Genomic DNA, 11321 nt, shown 5'->3' with positions numbered 1-11321 from the left:
GATGCATCCCGTTGTTGAAGGGGCGCTGGGCAGGACAAGGTGAGCACGACAACGAAGACAATGGAGTCGGTGGCAATGAAAACACCGCCACAACCCAGTGTTGCCGGCGACGTGGTGCCCGGGTGTCCTTACGATGGCCACAGGTCACCTGGCCGTCCTGAAGACAGGCCCTGGAAGTGCCGCTGTGGAGCTTCTTCTCCAGCGTGAGCTTCTTCCTCCTTGTCGTCTTTCCTGTCGGACCTTCCCCCGATTCCTGGCTCACTTAAATGCGGTGAAACCTTCCGCTGAACCTTTTCTTCTGCGGTTTCCTTCGTGGTTTCGCGCACCATACCACGCCATCCTCATCTGCCTCCTCTTCGGCCCTGAATCCGCTGTGTGCTCGATTTTACAACGCGCGCAAGCGGTGACGGGACGCGTCGGGACGCCAGACGAGTGGCGACGGCATTTGCTTGAGTATTGTTGGGAGGCAGAGAAATAGTTATTGCAAGAGTATCACGGCAACTCCAACTCACAAATATTAGGGAACATTCTAGCCATAGGCCCATGGAGTGGGGCATTTTGGTAATGGCATCCAACAGCGAGCTCCAATTTTATTCTCCTTAGTTGCAAATCATAGGGAGTACTTAAGCATGGTGCTACTTTAACTAAACTAGAATGAGTTCAGCATCGTTCGCACTGAAGAGTTTTGCTTCCCATTCACATGCTTCTCTAAATTTGCGCAGTATAAAAATAACAATGCTGGCGGCTGCCTTCCTACCACGACTTCCATTTTTCCGCACCGCTTGCGCGCCAATGAGAACCGGGTCAAGGGAGGGTCTGGGCTGTCCACAGGGAACTCCAACCGTGTCAGTTCTTCCCTCTGCGCCAGGGTACAGGGGTGGGAAAGTATCGATCAAAGAAGTATTCTAATCTGGAAATGTGCGAGCATTGAGAGCGTTTCCAAGGTCAGCCCATTAGCCCAACCGTCGTTTTGCCTTGCATATCACGAAACATTATGATATACTCATTGTTGCCGTCCTGGAAAAGCGCTAACAGTGCATCCCTTTCGACTTGCGTACTTGCTGACACGGATGCCCATTCTTTGCTGCGGCTTTAGGAGCCAGGAACCCGGCGCTCCTCTTGCGTCGTACGGGAGCCCCATCTGTGCACCTTTCGAACTGTGCTTTACGTCCTTCTGCTGTCTCAGTGGTCACCTTTTCTCGCTCAGCGGCGCCATTGGTTGCCTGCCGCGTCTTTCGTTTTAGGCGAACGCTTTCTCAGACCGATCGTGTTCTGTCAAAAAACTAATGCATTTCCCCATCGAGCAGTTGGTTGAGTGAATGAATGAATGAAACCACGTTTATTCCACGTTATAATGTGCCGAGGGCACTGCGGTGGAAAGGACTACGGTGTTATAGAAGAGGGAAAGGGTTGGACTGCCTCCGTTTTTTTAGCGGACGCATTGGAGGCAGCTCAGTGGGGGCCGCTTGAATCTTGGGGCTGTCGAGGAGCCGATCACCAACCGGGGGCGCCGCCGGGTCTTGAAGAAACAGGAGGAGTGCTCGCCAGAGCTCGGTGGCTCGATCCGGAGGCTTGGGATCCGGACAGGCCCATGTCCGGAGAGAAGAAAGCCAGGGTCCCCGTTTTATGGTGGCCACGGCACGAAGCCTAGCTGGAATGTAGAGGGGGCACTCCCAACACGGGTGGTCGAGATCATCGCGGCAGTTGCACGTGGAGCAGGTGCCAGTTACAGGCGGTGGTGTGTCACCTCTGTGGAAACGGTTCAGCACAAATGGAGTAAGGAGTGTGCCTGTCTGAATTCTTCGAAGCAGGACAGACTGTCGCCGTGTGAATATCTTCGAGGGGAGCGGTGGTATCAAGAGTGGATTGCCAACTGCTGTGAGGTAGGCCGCACGTTGTTGTTTTGTCAAATACTTGTCTGCCATCGGATCTGCTAGCTCGCGTGGGGTAGATAGGAGAGGAAAAGGAGTATCGGAGGCTCTGGCTAGCGCGGTGTAAAGGTGAGCGCGCGCTAATTTATGGGCCTTCTCGTTTCCGGGGATATCACAATGCGCGGGGACCCAGAGGATGGTAACATCGTGACCGAGTTCACGGAGTAGGCACGCCTGGTGTCGGATCTTCTGCAGCACATGATCTGTGTAAAAAAACATTAGCGCATGCTCGATGGGCAGCCTGAAAATCAGTGTACACACGATGGCGAACGGGGTCAGTTTCAGATGAAGTTTCGGGGGCCCAATCCAAATAATCTAGAATGGCCATTAACTCTGCGCGGGTGCTGTACATCGCCTCAGTTGATACATGGTGGCGAAAGTTCTGGCACCCATTTGTCTGGTCGTACCACGCAGTGGCATAGCAAGTGTTGCTGGTACCATCTACCGGAAGTGCAGCGTCCGTGTATACGATGCGTTCAGTCAAGGGGAGGGAGCTCGTAGCCTTAGCATGCCTCTTGTCATAGGCAAGGCGCCGCACTCGCTGAGTGGGGACCATATTAAGCGGAAGTGGCTTGCCATCGGTGAGTGAAGTGACTTCCTACGGCGGTGTTTTGTTGGGCAGAGTGGGCAATGTGTGGATGCCATACCCGAGGAGCATGAGCGTGTACCACCCGGCCTTTGTCGCGTGAAGCCTTGTCTCCTGTGTGCGGATGTGCATGTCGACGAGCTCAGAAAGGTTGTTGAGCTTCCTACAGCTCTTGAGCGCATCGAGGCGTGTGTACCTTGGAAGGCCAGTAACAATGCGTTTGGCCTCGTTAAGTAGCCGATCGAGCGCGAGCATTTGCGTGCGGTTGACCGGATGATACGGCAGTCCATACATGATACGGGAAACGAGAAAAGCTTGAGCAAACTGTTGAATTTCACGTTCGTTTACTCCACAAGTGCGGTTAGAGATTCTGCGTAAAGCGTGCAGGATTTGTTTGCTGGTCCTCGTAACCCGTTGGAACCAAGTGCTCGCTGTGCAGTTCTCTTCAAGGTTAAGCAAAGTGCAGTATTGGGCGAGTTGGTTATCCATCATTACTAAACAGCGCAACAAAAACACGGACTATAGCTGAGGTACACAGAACGAGCGCTGACTTCCAACTGATCTTTTATTGAAAAAAACACATATTTATACCCCACACACCTACACACACGTGCCATAAATGCACACAACAAAACAAGCAATTCATCACAGCGGTGCTATGACGCGCCACACACGCTCTAAAAATTCCCATTAGAACACACGCACTTGAAATGATAAAAACTCTCTCAAGCCATCACACGTGTTGCGCCCCTAGATTACTTTCTATGTAGCGTTCCTTCCCCCTTGTAAAAAATCAAGTTCCTTGGCTGACAGAGCAACCGAAGGTACGCTGATGCAATTTTCCCCCAACCTAGCAATTTTCGCTGCCTCCACTGTCTCCCTTGTCATCTGGTCACTATGGCGCTGAATGACTTCGCATTTTTCGAGCATGGGAATGCACTTTCCGGTGGTGCCTTTGCAATCTCGGCAGTGAATGCCTAACTGCCCTTTGACACTTGTTCGTACGTTGTTGTTATGCTCCCGAAGCCTTGTATTAAGACACCTTCCCGTCTGGCCCACGTACTTTTTTCCGCATGGCAAAGGAATCTCATAGATTACCGACTTTGCGCATGGGACGAACTTCGTTTTGTGCTCAATGGAGCACTTGTGGGAATCCTTTCTCGGGAGGTACGTCTTTTTGCAAAGGGCCCCCAGTTTTCGAGGGGCGGAAAAAACCACTTGTACGTCAGCGGCATTCCCTATTTTTTTCAGCCTATGGGCTATATTATGTATGTATGGAATTACTGCAACCTTCCTTTTTTCTTTTTCCTTTTCTACCACAACCGTGGTAGAAGAACCGCCGCCGGAGCGAGGGCGAGGCCACGGTTGTGGTAGAAAAGGAAAAAGAAAAAAGGAAGGTTGCAGTAATTCCATACATACATAATATAGCCCATAGGCTGAAAAAAAAAAGGGGGGGAATGCCGCTGACGTACAAGTGGTTTTTTCCGCCCCTCGAAAACTGGGGGCCCTTTGCAAAAAGACGCACCGCCCGAGAAAGGATTCCCACAAGTGGTCCATTGAGCACAAAACGAAGTTCGTCCCATGCGCAAAGTCGGTAATCTATGAGATTCCTTTGCCATGCGGAAAAAAGTACGTGGGCCAGACGGGAAGGTGTCTTAATACAAGGCTTCGGGAGCATAACAACAACGTACGAACAAGTGCCAAAGGGCAGTTAGGCATTCACTGCCGAGATTGCAAAGGCACCACCGGAAAGTGCATTCCCATGTTCGAAAAATGCGAAGTCATTCAGCGCCATAGTGACCAGATGACAAGGGAGATAGTGGAGGCAGCGAAAATTGCTAGGTTGGGGGAAAATTGCGTCAGCGTACCTTCGGTTGCTCTGTCAGCCAAGGAACTTGATTTTTTACAAGGGGGAAGGAACGCTACATAGAAAGTAATCTAGGGGCGCAACACGTGTGTCATGGCTTGAGAGGGTTTTTATCAGTTCAAGTGCGTGTGTTCTAATGGGAATTTTTAGAGCGTGTGTGGCGCGTCATAGCACCGCTGTGATGAATTGCTTGTTTTGTTGTGTGCATTTATGGCACGTGTGTGTAGGTGTGTGGGGTATAAATATGTGTTTTTTTCAATAAAAGATCAGTTGGAAGTCAGCGCTCGTTCTGTGTACCTCAGCTATAGTCCGTGTTTTTGTTGCGCTGTTTAGTAATGATCTCTTCAAGGTGCATGCCGAGTATTCGGATAGTAGATTTCCGAGATATGGGTCAATCACCGATGTAAAGTTTAAAAGACCGTTTTTCTTCCTGTTAGAGAGGGGTGTGTCGGCCACCATAAATGACGACGAACTCAGTTTTGTCTGGGGCGGTGTGTAAACCTGTTTCCTTCGCGTAGTCGTGAATAATGTTGAGGGCTCTTTGTAAAACGTCCTCCTGCTCACCGATGGATCCTTGATGCATCCACAGTGACATCGTCAGCATACACCGCGTGTTTCAGGCCCGGTACGTCCGCAAGGCGTCTTGGCAGCTGATGCATAGCTATATTAAACAGGGTCGGTGATATCACCGAGCCTTGCGGAACGCCTACCTGGTTGACTCGTACAGCACTGGCGTCTTGGTCAATTTGGACGTGGTAGCTTCGCCCTTCTGGAAAGCCTGCTATGAAGTTGTACATTTTCCCTCTGATGCCAAGGGCACGTGCTTTGGTCATGATGGTACTGTGTGGAGCGCCATCAAATGCCTTGCGTATGTCCACTCCAACAACAGCTCGTGGGTGCTCTGAATTATAGTCGAGAACATCCTCTTTTAGGCGGAGGAGCACATCCTGTGTTGATAGCCCAGGGCGGAATCCGTACATTGTAGGAGCCAAAAGGTCGCGATCTTCAAGGTACCACAGCAAGCGTCTGTTGACCATGCTCTCCATTACTTTAAATCTGCAAGCAAGACAACAGTCCACTGGTCATTGCCTTTCAAGAAATCAATGGCCCTGTGCTGAAAATAGTGGGCTATGACAGTACGTCCCGTCAGAAGACCTAGCTGCACCCACGAAGACGGTACTGTACGTGCGACGGGGAACTACACACGTGCAATGAGATACGTAACCGTGGTGCAGCAGTACTCTTAGAGTTGTTGGTTGCCGGTTAGAAGTCTCATCACAGCGTACAATCCTCGTCTTCTGCGTGTACGCTGTTCCCGAAAACACAAGAAAAAGAGGCAATAAGGTGCCCTTTGATCTCAGTTTCATCACCCACTTCAAGAAGCTGTATCCACGGGACACCATATTGCTGTGCGGGGACTTCTCTCAGCACGTCGCCTGGGGATACAACAAATGCAGTCCGCGCGGCAGGCGCATCATGCAAGATGCCTCTAAGTACGGGCTGACAATTCTCAATACGCCCCAAACACACACGAGACTGGTACAGACAGTTCACCAAGCAGACACGTCACCAGATCTCACCTGGAGCACCCGCCCACAGCTGTTTCAGTGGGAGGTGCTGGACGATTGCATGGGAAGCGACCACTTTCCGATACTCATACGTTTTCGTACAAGCCCCACCAATACAAAGGTTAGGTCAGACGCCACTACACGACTAAGCCATATCACACACTGGGACAAATACAGCGAGTTATTACAGCAGCAGCCTCCGGCCAATAACATTGACCATCTGGTATCACAGCTATGCGCAGCAAAGCGGAAAGCCACAAAAAACCTTCGGGTTCCGTCTGACCATCCAGAACCTGATAGACATCTGCTCACCTTATGGAATAGAAGGCTCCGGATTCTCGCTCAATACCGGCGCTCCGGCCACGCTGCGCGCCACAAAGCACGGTTGCGCAAAATACAGCGTTCCCTTGAAGAGTACACGACTACGCTTGCGTCAGACCGCTGGATGGGAATTTGTGAATCTATCAATGGGCAGACTCACACGTCCAAGGTATGGGCCATACTGCGCTCTCTCCTCGGTCAGCGCAAGGCCTACAACGGCGCGGCTCATGTAGCCCTCCGGGAAGGCATTAGCGCTCAGGAGCTCGCCGAACAGGCCGCTCAAGTGTTTTTTCCTCAGACGTCTTGCCCTACAGACACCACGTACCAGAAGGATTCAAGTTCTGAAGACAGCGAGCCATTTAATAGTCCCTTCACCATGCTCGAGCTGGAGCACGCCTTGCACCATGCTAACGCACGTAGTACTCCAGGAGCCGATGGAATGTGCGTTGCTCATCTACGCAATATGCCCTACGAGTACAAGCACGCTCTTCTCGTCGAGTTCAACCGTGTTTGGGAAACAGGGGTACTGCCCTCCGCATGGAAGTTTTCTGTGGTCAAACCCATTTCGAAGCCTGGTAAGCCACCGCATACCTTATCAAACCTCCGTCTGATCTCTTTAGTTGGTTGAGTGAAAAGCTCTGAGAAGATCTTTGGGCACGCTTCACGTGCACGAAACCGATCTTCCTTTGTATCAACACGGTTACTTGACATTCACAAAAAAGTAACGGTTCTAGATAACACAGTACACGCATCGATAATGGATAAAGAGTACAATACCATACCTTTATCTCATAAACAACTTTTGGAGGTGTTTTTACTTAGTGTGCAAAAAGTTGACGAATGGGTTTGTTCTTCGTTGGCGATTTCGGGCTTTTGAAATTTGACGGTCTATTGGGTGCTCCCTCAGCGAAGGTTTGGTGCACTTTCAGGGAACGTCCTGACGAACTTTTAACGCGCTTTTGATTTTAGGAAGCCTACTCGCTTCTCTCCACTTTCTTTACGAGTCCAGGATTCCTGCCCAAGCGCCCCTAGTTCTCAAAGCTGCCACCACGTGCCGTCGTCGAATGGAATTTTGCCTACACTTCTAGGCATGGTACCTACACGGCTGTTTTCCCTCATTTTTCTCGGGGCGGTCGCGGCGTTCGACCGGTTTGACTGTCAAGTGCGACGGCGCGGTCAACTCCTTCTCCTCAAGTTAATTGTTCGTCTGTGAGCGGGGAGTCACTTCTTGCTTTAGGTGTTCCTATCTGCACGGCGAACACCCACATAGAGAACACGGGGCTCTATGTTACGTGCAAGGAAATCATCGCGGCCCATCGGCACAATCAACTAATACGGCTTCGGAACACCCAACCAGGCAGGGAATTATTAAGTTCTTTGGGATTTTCCGCTCATCAGGCAATCACGGCAAACCTAGCCATTCTCCGCGAAGACCATGCCCGCATCACTGTAGCACCAATACCTAGGCACATGGCGGCTCGCAAAAACGACGAAAGACGACAAATCCGAGCCAAATATTTTTCGAAAAAGATCACTAGAGCCCTTGATGAAAAACATGTTTTCACGGACGCAGCATGCCACCCTACTAAGAACATCTGGGCCTGGGCAGTAAGTACGTGCGAGGCTCGCTTCTCCTCCTCCGACGTATGCCCCTGCCTTAATAGCACAGAAGCAGAAACCTACGCTATCGGAAAAGCCATTGTCCACCATGCATCCCCACACAGTCCCCTTAACATCTATACTGACTCACAAGAAGCATGCACCCGCATACTACACAATAACATTCCACTTAGCGCACACAGCCTCTTTCAGAACATCAAAGGAGACGTAAGGATTTACTGGGTGCCTGGTCATGCCGGGCTGCAGGGCAATGAAGGAGTCAACCAGCTCGCCCGTGACACCGCTCTCCGGGCTCCCTGCAGCCGCAGCCAACCCCAGGAACCTACGCCCCCGAAACCCATTACTCTTCAAGACCTCCGCCATCAATCTAACTCGTACGTTCGCCCACACCCACAATTATCGAAACACGAACAAGTACTTTTTAGGCAAGCGCAAATGGGTACCCTCTTAACCCCAGACAGAGTGGCCCTCTACAACGGAACGCCAACCCCCAGCTGCCCAAAGTGCTCCAAGGCCCTCAACCAGGACCACATCTTCGAAGGATGCAGCCCGTTCCCCGGAGGGAGAGCAGCACTCCAATCACCAGCCCTAAACGACCAACGCCGCCTTGCAGATTTCGTAAAGAAATTTGTTAGAGGTGCCCTGAACTGAAGGTACCTAACCCGGCTGATAGTTTCGCAATAAAGCTTTATTCATTCATTCATTCAATAGAGTTCCCCCGCGACTATTGTGGGATGGCAAGCGGATGCCTCAGAATAGTTGAAGCTTGAGCCGGTTGGTGCAAAAGTTGGGACGAAGCGAAGGCGAGACACACACAAGCGCTTTGTGCTTGTCTCGTCTTCGCTTCGTCCCGTTCATTGCGCTGCCCTTTACTCTGAAAGCGGATGCCCTCTGCGTTAGGATTTTGGTGGAGCTTGGAAAGATTGTCCGCTGCGAAGTAATTCACGACAACTACTAGATATACGGCTTATGTCTATCTACGACGCTATTTTCCTGTTTATCGCACATTTCATACCACCAGAAAAAAAAAAGCATTCGATAATATTTACTTATTTCGGACAGCTACAACTGCGGAACGATATTTTCGAGTAAAAAAATGCTACGGCAGCAGCCGCCGTTTCTTTCTTCCGAAATTTGGTATTCTTGAATGGCTTTTGAGAAAATTCAAATTGCAGGGACGCATCTAATTACGTGAGCAGAAAGCATCAAATTTCAAAACGCGTTCAAAACAGTACCTGCGAGCGATGTTCCCAGTGCGTCACCTTAGCTACTTGAATGAAGTTCTGGAATTGATTCATTTTATGACATCGTGACGTATCAATAATTAGTTTCAGAATTCCTCTGTCACTGCTCATTATTACCTTTCCGCACGATGCGAACTCACGGACACACCACTAGAGATAAAGATTTGTAACTAGTGCTTCAACTAAGGGCTTAGCTTCCATATGAGTAATATTCTACATATATTTATTTATTTATTTATTTATAACTATCTCTCAGTTTCCTCGAGAAGGCATTGAGTAAGGTGAGCTAAAAAAGACACAAGTACAAGTTTTAACACGTGTGACAAGTAATGCGTGAACGGGGTATATAAAAATGAACGCTAAACATAAGAAACGCATAAAACAAACCTACACATAAATGAGGATCTCACCTCATGGCAGAACAAAAACTGCAATTCACTGCACGGATATCCCATCTGATGAATATTAAATTTTACTGCATTTTCTGCAAACGATGTCGATCGCATGAAGACTCCTAACCTTAGGTGGCTTCATTAATTTATGTTGTCGGTCGCCCTCCAAGCCCGTGGTATTCGCGAGAATTATTCGTTTTAAAAGTATTCACATATACTGTTTTCTTTTCCGTTTTTCTTGTTTTTCTAGAAATAAGAATTCCCGTTGCCAACGCGCCATTTACCACAGCAGAACGCCTTTGAGGCGATATAAGATTAACAAGGACACTACGCTAACATGAGTGCTCACTGTATATGAACTCCGAAACGTATTGTAGAAAAATTCTGAATTTAAATCACCCCGACTATGTGTACTCCAGTTACAAGGCCGAATACAATCCGCGAATTGGAGTGAATTGGTAAACATTCATGTTGGATACACATAAAGAAGTGCGGGGGTCACGAGCAATAGTGTTAGGTCAAAAGGGGGAAATCCCCGCTTCACGTTTAATGAGGCGCACCACAGTGGATTCCTCCGGATTAATTTTGAACACCTGGGGACCTTTAAAGTGCGCCGAAATCCCGGACACACGGTCGTTGTTGCTTTTCGCCTCCACCAGAAAAGCGGCCGCCGCAGTAGGGAATCGAACCCTCGTCCTTGTGCTTAGCAGCGCAACGCCTAAGCCCCGCTTTACCCACACCCTCTCTTTTCGGAACCGGCTTCCGAAACAACGACAGCGAGCCGCCTCATGACAAATACATTTTTTAGGCGAAGCTCATTTGAATACATAGTGTTTTTTGTATTTTGCATGTATGCAAACAAAAAGTTACGTATCTGAAGAGTGAGGCGTTCTTTACCGTGCCGTTCGAAAAAAAATGTCCCGGTGTAGGCATTGTCAGTACGCGGTCACCACCAATGTCACTCGCCGTTCTTGACCTCAAGCTTATGCGTCTCAACACTCGATCCGCACCATCAGTAGACTAGTTAATATGATGCACCGTCTGCTCGTTCGCTAGAGTCAAAATAAAAGTGCGTGGATAAATGTATATGTCTTCCTTGAGGATGCCCATCGTCAACTTTCAAGAAAAATTAAATTTGTTTACACCTTTCCGGTAAATTTGGCGCCACCTGCGTGTCACGTACCAAGACAAGCTTCGCTGGTAATCCACATTCACCTGGAATGTCTCGTGATTTTTCTTTTCGATTATTCCTCACAAAATTGGGAGCTATCAATCTACATTTAATCTACTATAGCACTTACATGTTCCAGCGTGACCAATTCGAAACTTAATGTTGCTGCGGACATACATTCTCACGCAGTAATATTACCACTCCAAGCACATCGGATAATCTAAAAAAAAAAACTGCGCGCAAATTAACGGGGACAAGAACACACGAAGACAGCAGAGAACCCCGTTAATTTCCGCGCAGTTTTTTTTTTAGATGCATTATTACCAACTGGCCCAAATCTCAACCCTTTTACATCGGATAACTTGGAAACCCGCTCAAGACATTTTAAAAGTGTAGCTTTTCTGTGTGGACTCAACACGCAAACCCTTCTGTCCGTCTGGGGTGCAGGATGTGCCAGACTTTCCTGCATGCGAAAATTGTAAGAATAAAAGGCCCTGAACCTTGGTGTTTTAATACAAGAGCACTCATATCGGCCTTCCCAGGGAAATCGAGAAAACGGCCGCAACAGCACTCAATTGTCGTCGTCATGATTCCACAGCTCAGACGACAAGGACAGAAAGA

General features: G+C 49.1%; 1 pseudogene; it reads right to left on the bottom strand.

Moving 5' to 3' along the window:
• Positions 1-1391: 1391 nt before the first annotated feature.
• On the bottom strand, positions 1392-5217 carry LOC144155262 (uncharacterized; annotated as a pseudogene).
• Positions 5218-11321: the final 6104 nt, after the last annotated feature.

The sequence above is a fragment of the Haemaphysalis longicornis genome, unplaced genomic scaffold, assembly GCF_048455015.1.
Source record: "Haemaphysalis longicornis isolate Haplotype H1 unplaced genomic scaffold, Haemaphysalis longicornis Haplotype H1 scaffold_1, whole genome shotgun sequence".
In the NCBI taxonomy this organism is placed as follows: Eukaryota; Metazoa; Arthropoda; class Arachnida; order Ixodida; family Ixodidae; genus Haemaphysalis; species Haemaphysalis longicornis.
Note: the sequence above shows the minus strand (reverse complement) of the source record. Positions and strands in the feature narration are given on the sequence as shown.